A 7,808-nucleotide genomic window follows, 5' to 3' on the forward strand; every position below is an offset into this window, starting at 1 on the left:
CAAACCCCCCCCCCCCCAATCAAATCAATCGAGTAACTGCCTTGCTCACAAACCTGCTTTTACATTTAATCATAATCAACCTAGCTTAATCAATCTGATTAGATTTATTAGGTTCCCTAGCTCCCTGTGAATTTGATCTCTAAGTACTACAGCTGAACCTCTTATCTGAGAGAGTAATTCACTCCTTAGGGTAATTTGAGTGAGATCAGAGTGAAGCGTGAATCGTCTGTCATGGTTGTATCCTGGGAATCGATATTCGTATAGTTTCGTCTCAATACAGAGCGAATATTCAGAGTTAAGGAAAGAGATTGTATCTCGACTTCATGTCTGTTTCTGAAAACGGTTGCCTTCTCGGTTTCTATTTGAGTTTTACAATCGTTTATTTTCTTAATATCGCTTTATTAATTATTGTTATTTCAATTCGGTTTCCGGCTTCTACATGGGCACATGCTTTACATTCGTCAGAGTGACTTCACGTCCATATGTCATCTTCAAAACCACATTGCCGCGGCCTTTAATCTTAGAGACTGCAGTGTTCCCCATGAATAGCTTCTCCTGAGTTTTGCTCTTCTGATAGGTGTTGAACATCGCCATATCAGTGCAAATGTTGGTGGTTGCCCCAGTGTCATACCACCATTCCTTGGGATTATTTCTTTCAACCATGTTGGCCTCAGTCACCACTGCAACGAGATCCTCCTCTGTGAGATTCGCCTGAGTCTTCTCATCTCTGATCTTGCTGCGACACTCAGCGGTCTTGTGTCCCACTTTGTGGCAGTAATGGCATTTCCCCTTGAATCTCTCCACATTCGCATTGATTTCAATGCCTTTATTCTTTATTCTTGAAGTTTTTTCAAGAAGCCTTTAGGACTGCATCGGTTTTGGAAGGCTTGGCAGGAGAGTGTGCGTGTGCCTTTCCTTTTCTTTTGTGCTCAGCCATGTTGACACTATGTTCCTTAGCAGTGACCTTGTCAGTAATTCGGTTTCTGGATTCCATCTGAAGCCTTATGATGAGCTCCTCGAGCTCCATCTTCTTCTTCTTGTGCTTCAGGTAGTTTTTGAAATCTACATAGTTTGGAGAAAGCTTTTCAATGAAGCCCAGAGTTGTGAATGTCTCGCAGATGGACATTCCTTCAGCAGCGATTTCATGGCAGATAACCTGAAAATCTTCCACCTGATCTATGATGGGTTTTGAATCCAGCATTTTGAAGTCATGGAATTTTGCAACACATACTTCTGGCAGCCAGCGTCCTCACCTCTGTACTTCTTGTCCACTGATCTCCAGAGCTATTTTTCCGTGGGAATCTCACAGTAGACTCAGTACAATGGGTCAATGAGGCGACCCAAAATGTTTCCTTTGCAGATGAAGTCGGAATGCACCCATATGTCAACACTTGAGAGAGTGTGCACATCATCAATCTTGTAAGGAAAAAGGGGTGTGTCCTCCTGGATGAAGTTGTCCAGTCTCATGGTTGACAGGAAGAACATCATCTTCTTATGCCATGTTTTGAAGCCTTTGCCATCAAACTTGTATGGCATCAATCCTTGACTGAACATGCTAAGTATAGTTGGAGGAGTCTGAACTGCCACCAGACCACTTGTGGTTCCTTGAACCGAACCCGTTTGATAAAGACCAGCACCGAAGAGGCTACAACGAGTAGTTTCATCAGCAACATTTCCCGCAGGAAGGATAGTGCTTGTTGTAGCTGCAGCGGTTGACGCTGTGATGTTTCCAACGGTTGTCACACCGGTTGCACAAGTTGCTGCAACATTGAGTGGAGTTTGCGAATCAATGGTGGCGTCAATGAGGGTGTTGTTAGAATTTGTCATTTTTCTGTTGAAAAAACATGAAAAACGGATCAGTACTCCATTTTAAGCAGAAATAATAGTCTAAATCGATGGTCCTTTTGGTGTTTGAGCAAAATCATATCGATATCAGTCTGAGAAAACGTTTTGCAAACTCGCTTAGAAGCGTTCGCATGCACCGTTTTGCGTAGACTTTTAGATTATTTCACAAACTCGCTTTATAAGCGTTCGTGTAAACGAATCATTTTAATAACGTTTTAAGAATCATGTATCAAAAACGTTTTGCGATAATGCTATAGAGCAATCTTCAAATCGTTATGAGATAGATAATAAACATTTCGCGGAAGTGCTATAAAGCAAATCGCAAACACCGTTCCAAAACCGTTTACAATTCCTTGAATAAACCGTTTCATATAAATATTTTTTCAATCTGATAAAGCTTATGAACAGAAGCGATTCAGAGTTAAGATTGTAGAAGCCGGAAACCAAATTGAAATAAAAATAATTAATAAAGCGATATTAAGCAAACACCGTTCCAAAACCATTTACAATTCCTTGAATAAACCGTTTCATAAAATTATTTTTTCAATCCGATAAAGCTTATGAACAGAATCGATTCAGAGTTAAGATTGTAGAAACCGGAAACCGAATTGAAATAAAAATAATTAATAAAATGATATTAAGGAAATAAATGATTGTAAAACTCGAATAGAAACCGAGAAGACAACCATTTTCAGAAACGGATATGGAGTCGAGATACAATTTTTTTCCTTTAACTCTGAATATTTACTCTGTAGTGAGCGAAACTGTACGAATATCGAATTTTAGAATACAACCATGGCAGACGATCGTAGAAGCCGTTATTCCGATGGTCGATAAGCAGAATATGGATTTCGGTGGCCGGAGGGCCAATAAGAGACGTGGACGAGTAGAGGATTTAGTCATGGCCAATAAGAGACGTGGACAATTTTCATGATGATTAAATGTATGTGATAATATTCATGCTAATTATTTTTGAGACGATATGAATTTCAAATATATAAAAAGTTAAAGCATAAAATAGGTACATATAAGGTTATTTTATTAATTGTCTAAATATATGTAATTATTTTTAATTAATACAAATCATAAGTTCATGGGTTAATTTGCAAAATAATATTATCTTATAAATTAAAAGGTGTGTTGGAAGATATATATTGCATAGTACAGGAAGAAAAAATAGTGAAGCACCATGGAATGAATTATCATAAAACAGAAAAATGTAACTGAAGAAAACAATACGAATATATAACATGGTCAAATAGTATTGAAAATATGTGGAGGGTTTTTCAGGGATCACTTGTTAAATAGAGCTAAATAACTTCATGGAATATGATTACAAAATGTAAAAAAAAAAAGTCTTTCTTAAATATTTTTTCTACCATAAAAATATTAATATAAATAATTAAATTCTGAATCTGAAAATGCCCATATAATAGTAAATTTGGTTATAATTTAATAAATATTATTAAAACAGTGTATATAATTGTTTTTATTTTGTAGTGCGTGAATAATTAAAAGTATAAACATATACACTATAGATTGTATAAAAAATATTAAAATAGTTTTGATAGTTATTTACTAAATTTAGGATGTTCTTATGTTAATGAAGTACTAATTTTACACCCACCCACTTAAGCTTTTATATACGTACTACAGCTTAATTGTTCTAATGGTGGATAAATAAATAAATAAAATAATATAAATATATTTTAAAATTTATTATCAAATTTAAATAATTAATTATTTCTTACTACAACTTTTACTTTTTATTATTTCCTTCGAATTTGTATATTTGTTTCACCATTAAAAGCATGAAAATGTAATTTGTTTTTACTTGTCTAGTATTATTTATAAACTTAAATGTTTGTTTGAATTTTGTATATGTTAAGACCAAATAAATTATGTTATCTGATAATCAGAGTTTTATTAATAAATGAACTAATTAATTTTAAATATATAATTTTACATTGAATTTACTAAACATTAATTGATTAGTTTTATATTAATAATTTAATATATCTTACTATTAAATATAAATAACTATATTTATTATATATTTAAATTTATTAACTTATATTCATATAGAAGAAAATCTCTATTGTAAGTATAAATATAGAAAGATCAAGTCATTTATCTAAATACTGCACAGAATTAGGTTATTTTGTGAATGTATCTTACATTTATTATAGCTCAAGAAGAAAAATTATATTTAACTTTGTTTATTCAATCGATTTATTTTTTTATTATCTATAAACCGGATCCAAAACAGTTTTTTGTATAAGACACATAACCATTTTCTTATAACTCAAAGTTTAGTACAGATGTATTTGAATAAACTTAGTACTAATAATTAGTAGAAAATATTAGAATGGGGCACATATCACACCCCTCCTAGATAATATACTGGTGGGATGTTATTATTTAATATTCTAAAAAGAAATTATTCATTCATAACTTAACTCTCATAGTAAATATACGGGTCAATGACTCAATGGGCTTACTGATCTATGTGAAAAGTTAAATTTAAGTGTCAAAAGGTGAAAAACAAAATAAGGTTGCTTCAAAAGTGAATACAACTCGAAATTACGAAGTTCAAAAAAGTTTTTAACATTTTCCATAAATGGCGATTTCTTGAAGGTTAATATTTACTTTGAGTTCCAGAATTTCATACATTTACAATTTTCTATCCCCTCTTTTCCATAGATTTTAGGGCTAGAGAGAAGTGAATTTTGAGTGAACACGCAATAAATGAACATTCACGTACATGCAAGCATATGTATCTATTTATCTTACTATAGAAAACATATGAGAAAGAAATTACCTGAATTGGTATAAAATCAAATTCTAAATATTTTAAATTTGCATAATTATTATTAGTTACTTAGTAGCATTTAATTTTTGACCTAACAGTTACCCATATAAGAACATTCATGATTCTTGAAGTCTTAATTGTTGTTGGTGTGATGATTTTAACTTTTCTTAAATTTTTTGTTATTGGTGTAATGATTTTGTAATTCAATCTTTGTTAAATAAACATTCTTACGCTTATTTTTCAATTTCTACCAAGACAAGAAATGTTATACTATTTAGCATATTTTTTTGATGAATACACATTGATCAGTTCTTGCCAAAAAAAATAAATAAGGAAAAGCATATTTATATAGGAAATCAAATTGAACGATGACACTATAGCACATCTAAAATGACAAAGCCCAGACTTTTCGAATACATGTAACATGTCTTTCAAAAAAGCTAAGACCACGGAAATATATTTTTATTGACATATCTTACTGTTCACATAGACCTTCCAACACATCATTTACATACTAGTTATATGGAATAATACATTACATAAAAAATAAAAAAAAATTAATATGAATCTATGAAAATCCATGACAATCTATAAAAATTGTATAGATTCTATAAATATGGATGGATATTTGTATAACGCCTGACCGCCCACGGCTAATGGGCCATCCACGCCCGCTCTCTCGGTCCGTGGGTTCCATCCCATCTGACGGTCGGTCTGTTAATTTTTTCAAGGTTCGAAATCATTGTTTACTGACCCTGCAATCACCACCCGACCTTTTTCTGTGCTTTGGCTTCACTCGCACGCTATCGCAAATCACTTCCCGATAGGTCACCCATTCTTCCACTACTCCAGCTGAAGCACACTTAACTCTGAAGTTCTTTTAGGACGTGCTCCGGAAAAGGTAAGTTAACTTTGGTGACATAGGTAGACAAATCAATTCTCTTAAGTCTTTTCACATATCACAACTCGGGATGTTATAATTCACCCCCTCTCAAAGAACGCAACGTTTTCGTTGCGCCCCACGACAGGTCTCAAGACGCCTCTCAGGTCAGAACTGAGATGGCTAACCAGCTCTGATACTAATTATAACGCCCTGCCCGCCCACGGCTAATGGGCCATCCACGTCCGCTCTCTCGGTCCGTGGGTTCCATCCCATCTGACGGTCGGTCCGTTAATTTTTTTAAGGCTCGAAATCATTGTTTACTGACCCTGCAATCACCACCCGACCTTTCCCCGTGCTTTGGTCTCACTCGCACGCTATCGCGAATCACTTCTTGATAGGTCACCCATCTTTCCACTACTCCAGCTCAAGCACGCTTAACTCTGGAGTTCTTTCAGGATGTGCTCCGGAAAAGATAAGTCAACTTTGGTGACATAGGTTAACAAATCAATTCTCTTGAACCTTTTCACATATCACAACTCGGGATGTTACAATTTGTTAAAGGCCAGGAAATCTTTTTCAGCTTTTTAAAAATCTGTCAACTTTTGAAATCAACAAAATCTACATAAATCACTCTCTCAATAACCTTTCTAATAAGTCTTAATATTCGATTGAATGATTATTAAAATATTTTCTCCAGAAAATCAGCAATTACTGTATTAAAAATTCTATTTGGCAGGAGATTTGTGACAAACTATTTTTTTGTGTGTGACTAAACTGTCAAAACACGTGTATATAAACACTGCATAATATTACAATATGGTGGTAGTTGGACTGAAATCTTAAATAAATGTTTCTACTGTTTTTAGTAGATGATATTTTGAAGATTTTTTTCTTTCAAATTAGATAAAGTTTTTAATTTATTATGTAAAATTTATTGATTTTTATGTTGTATGTCCTTCTAAATTATACAAAATATTGTTCTATTAATTAAATTATGATTAGTTATATATTTATGATGTTTTATTTAGAAATATGTAAAATTAAATATTTTCTTAGTTTGTATTCACAAATTTAAAGTGTCAGATAAAAGAAAATGGAGGAAGTAGAGTTTTATTCAGGATAACTTTTAATTTACTATATTCTACCCGGTTAATTAAAATGGACAATTTACTATGGGTACGACTTGTAGGCGTGATTAAAAGTTATAACCTAGTTGGGAAATGGGAAGCGAGATGATTTGACAAACACAAGACACTGTTTGGTTTCAGAGACTTCCTTTAAGCATCAAAACACAATCAAAAGCGAAGCCTCTTGAGTTACTGCAAATAGAGAATATTATTACTCTTTTGCGACTTGTCAGTTTTCAGATATTCTTCTCACATGTACATATTATTTTCACGGTAAACAAAGCCTTAAATAAGAAACCCTGATTGGACTTTTGATCTGACTCTACTTCACTCTTTCTATTTCTTTATTTTCAGTCATCATGTCTCTCTAACCCTTAACGTCTTTCTACTTCACCCTTTGTGTGTTGCATTTTCTCACATCTTTGAACATTGAATATGTTTTTTTTTAACGAGGCCGAGTTGCTATTCATGATTTAAATCGATAACTATATATTAGTGACATGTTTCATACAACAACATGAAAACAACATTGAATACGGGTGACACAGTTTATTCGTTTACAATTAACAACGTCAATTAGGTATATAGCCTATTTCTGCTATAACATTATGGGCGCAAATTCTTATTTTCTGTCCACAAAAAAAAGAAACGTTATGACAAACCGCTCGATCACATCACATGTATCTTGATTATAAAAAAGTATTCGCATATTTATTTATTTTTATTTGCTAAACATATTTCCTATTTCTAATTCTCACTTTTATGAACGTCTACTTCTTATTTTTTTTCTTTATAATCTTCTGTTTAGAAACTACTTTCTTTTGACCAAAAAAAAGAGAAACTACTTTCGTTTTTCCAAAACTACGTTCATATATTTCTTTTTAAAACTAACGTTCTTATTTTTTTTTAACAACCGAAATTTATTATATTATTAGAACTTGATACAAATACATAATTCAAATGAAATAAAAAACAACAAAAAATATAGTAAAATGATTAGAAGACAATAATAGATCAAGTGATATAAAGCATCGATCTTCTTTATTTGTAGAGTATTAACTCTAATATTCTTCTTACGAACATTAGATCTTCGTCGCATCATTAACATCAACTTCCTTTGTTGTATTATGTTAGCCTTGAC

The sequence above is a fragment of the Brassica oleracea genome, chromosome C2 (assembly GCF_000695525.1).
Source record: "Brassica oleracea var. oleracea cultivar TO1000 chromosome C2, BOL, whole genome shotgun sequence".
NCBI lineage: Eukaryota > Viridiplantae > Streptophyta > Magnoliopsida > Brassicales > Brassicaceae > Brassica > Brassica oleracea.